We start from the raw sequence: 4,226 nt of genomic DNA, 5'->3' as shown, positions 1-4,226 counted from the left end.
AATAACGTATCCACTATTTTATAACTACGATGTCTATAATTAACAGAGATAAGGTAACCCTTGAAAATATCTTTCTTCTTATAGAATTACAAAGCAATTAAAAGTAAAAAATAACAAAGACTGCTTAAAGGCACTTCATAGAAGGCTGATGGCATGAAGGAAAAGACATCATATCTATAATCATAAGAACTGGGTTTCCATTTCAGCTACACGCACAAGCACTGTTTACCCCGGAGACTAAACTTCCTTGCCTGTGAAATGGAGATGATACCTGCTGTGAGAATGAAATAGTGTGCATAGAACATTCAGTCCACTGCTTATCTCATGGTATTCACTCCTTCCTTCCTTCATCAATGTTTAATGCATTTTTATACTGTGTCTTTCAATGTGAAAGGCACTGGAAATACAGACATGGTTCCTGCTCTCGTGGAGCTTACAATATGGCAGAAGAGGCAGACATTAATAACGACACAGATCATAGTTTGATAAATAAGTAAAAGTTAATTCTGACTAAAAATTAGTTCTGTTTCCCTTCTTATTTGTGATAAAGAGAACACCTGTTCTTTGTGCTATCACTTATGAGAATTAACTGAATTGATGAATATGAATCCACTTTGGAAATTCTAAAACTCTCTGCAAATGTCCATTACTATATTTCTAACAAAAATCAATCATGCACCCACTATCTTGAAGGCCCTAAGACAAGCACAAAGATTAACTGGACACAGGTTCTGCCTGCTCTTGCTGGGGGAAGGTAGGACAACTGGACATTGTGAGCTATAATTCCAGACAAAAGGTCCTAAAAAGTGCTTTGAGAGAGCTCGGGGAAAGTAATTAGATTTTTGGAGGCAGCAGAGATGGACTTGATTGAGAAGGCTTAGGGAGACTTTATAGAGCAAGTATATTTGAACTGGCCTTGACAGGAAACATTTGGACTTGAGGAGATCAGGAAACAGAGTAAGCAAAAGCAGAGAAGTGGAAAAAACAAGGGGCAACAAAGAAACAGTATGTGTACATTTAACTAGATTGAAAGAAGTGTTAATGGCAGTACTTGGCAATTAAGAGTTTTGACAAGTAGTTTGAGATCAGATCATAAAGGACCTTGAATGCCAAGCTACGGAGTATGACTTGTATTTTTGACAGCTGCCAGCCATGGAAAGAATTTGAGTGAGACAATAATGCGGCTAGAGCCGTGAGTCAGGAAGGGTAATCACCCTATAACAGCGTGTCAAAAGGAGTGTTATGACTATTGATACAATTTTGCTGAAGGGCCTGGAAAGGAAGCTTTTGAAGTCTTATATTTTGTCTTCTTGAAATCCAGGGTCTTGAAGCCAATCAGAGTCAGAGTGGTCTAGGGAGCTTGAAGTATTCTTGTAGTTGATGGTACTGACACAGGTAGATAAATAAATTTCCCTTTCCAAATTATATGGAACTCATAATATAGACCCAAAGAGCATTTTTTCTTTGGTGAAAATAAAGCGCTCTTTGCAACCACATCTCTCATTTGCCTTAGCATGGGTCACATTATCTATAATCTCATCTCATAGAAATAGACAAGAGAGACACCAGGAGGTAAAAACAATTGCTCTAAAAACTAAGCTGCTATGACTCACCATTCTAAAAGGTACACACCAGACCCTGTTTCACACCCACGCAGGGCTGTGACTTTAGCATTCAGTAATGGCTGATCAGGACAGCTTAACGAAATTTCCCTGCTTCTGGAACTCCCATGGGCTACAGCATAGAACAGGCTGACCCTGACCCTCTCCCTCCACACCCAAGAGGCTCTCAGAGCCAAAACAGCTGTGGGAGATGAGTGGCAGCTGGTCAGCCAATCAACAAACAGCTGGTGGAAGACAGGCTCCGTTTGTGACTCCACAGAGGTGGTGGGGAAGCCAGGTTGCCCTACCCAGCTGGGTTCAGAACCTCCTGACTGAAAGAGAATAACAGATGTTCATTTAAAAAGTCCAACTACAAACCCCAAACATAATTTTACTGCACAAATACATGCCAGTGAATATTTGGAGAATAAGAACATTTTTTTGCCAGCCCTCACAGGGTGTTTGGAAGACAGACACAGAGAAAGGTCTACATATTTCTAATCTTTATCACATTTCCATGATGAACTCCAGAGAGTGTGAGACACTGTCTTGGTATGTCCTACCGAGCTCTCAGGGCTTGCATTGGGTTTGTTTAGAGCGGGGGCAAACATGGGACTGGGCTTCCTATCCCAAGGCAAGGAGAACTAATTAAGTAGGAGCAAAGTAGGAAGCTGAGGGCTTTGTGCCATTCCTTTATATGTAAGTTTTCACATTAAATACTACATTTGTCATGAATTGACCAACATAGAAGAAAATGACACTAAGCCATCTACATAAGCTTTTAAAGAAGTCAAAGTCCAAGATTTAAAATTCTCTTCATCCAAATAAGCAACTAGCAACTAGGGTTGGGCCTCATGATGAACGGATTATGTAATAAAGGGAGGCAGCCAGAGGTTAAACCCTTTCTCCCAATGATGAGCAAGGAAGTGGAAATCTCCTATCATGGAGATCACCTGAAGGCCTGCTCTTCAAAAGCTCCACCTTGCTGCCTTGGCCCAAAGACCAATGTGTTTATGGCCAACGTGTGAAGTTATGAGTTCTATAAAGGTCAAGAAAGATGCCAGAAAGGTCTTGAAAAGTTGTTTAGGCTGGTCTTTAGGCTCTAGTCTATATTTATAGCTCTGTCTTGTCTGAAACTGCCTCCAAAGTCTTTCTAGATCAATTATGAGAAGGCCTGAACCTCCACCTCCTTATCAGGATTTCCTGACCTCCCAGATCTCTCCTGGAGGGCATTACTCTGTAATGAGGGAAGGAGAAAATTGGTTTCAAGTAAACTAGAGGTTTTGGGTATCCAGGACAATCTTCCCTGGTACTTCACTTGGGGTAGAATTAAATTTACTTTAAGAAACCAGGTGATACCTGTAAGGATTGTGAGAGTAGAAATGGACTCCGGTAGGCACTCAAACTGATGTGCTGGATCCCAAAACACTAGAGGTAGGTCAAGAGACTCATGTAGGGTTCAGAGAGTAGAGATCACAGATAGAGTTGGGATAGACCCAGTTCAGGAGTAACACCTGAGTCTTGGTATGCCAAATCACCTAAAAATATCAGCCATTGTCACCCCTAATTGCATTCAGTGACTGAAATCCCAGGGCATGCTTCCTGCCTTGTGTAAACTGTTTTTGGTATCATTGATTAGGGGAATTATCTTAGATTTCTAAAGAAGCTTCTGTCACATGGGGCATAGACTTTTTTCCTTTTAACATACCTCTGCTATTTCTACTGTGGACTTACATAGGGTGGGAAAGTTTAAATAATTTCTTAAAAATTATTAATACAGTGCCTCTCATTGTATATGTTTGATATCAGATTTCTTTAAGGAGCTCCCTTGGAAAATACACGAAGTCCTTACTGCCTGGCAAAAATGTAATCCTGAGAAAAGACCACCAAAATTAATCCATCTCGACAAGTACTAGATGTCACAGCAAATATTTCAAAGTTTGTTTGCAACCTTATTTTGAAATCTCAGAGAAAAATATAAAGTTTATTTTAGGTGTAATATACTGAGTAGTAACTGCCAATGTGCACTACATTCTTAGGATGATGAAACAATGACTCAGCCCTTGATTTGGGGCAAGTACAACTCTGCCAGCCAAACTGCGTGAAGTGACCCACTATCCATCGCTTCACAGTGGCACTTCTATAGCACAGTCCCAACGAGGATCACATTAAGCTTATTCGATGGCTTTTCAATGGCTTAACTGATTTTCTGAAAGACCATATTTCCAAATAATTTTCATGTGCAGTACCAATCATTTTCTCACCCTTGTTGATCTTATCTTCTACCAGATCCTTTTGTGCATAACTTCAGCAGCTCTTCACTATTTCTTGTTAGATAAAGATGCTAATTCATGGGCACAGTTGTTACTTGGAGAAGAACTTTTGGGAACTACGTAAGTAGACAGTCCACTACTTTTGTGTTATTATGACACTTCTTCTCTACCTTGTGTCTTTAGGTAACAATTCTGATGACAGGTATTTCATTAATTTTTTTTTTCTCAAAAGCAAGCCAGGAAAATTACTCCAATTCATACACAGTAATTATAGCAACCATAGACTCCCAGAATCTTCAAGGCAAAATACTCACCTGGGGTAGCCACTCTCCAAATGTTTAAATTCTCTTCG

The sequence above is a fragment of the Ailuropoda melanoleuca genome, chromosome 1 (genome assembly GCF_002007445.2).
Source record: "Ailuropoda melanoleuca isolate Jingjing chromosome 1, ASM200744v2, whole genome shotgun sequence".
In the NCBI taxonomy this organism is placed as follows: domain Eukaryota; kingdom Metazoa; phylum Chordata; class Mammalia; order Carnivora; family Ursidae; genus Ailuropoda; species Ailuropoda melanoleuca.
This window is presented reverse-complemented; position numbering follows the sequence as displayed.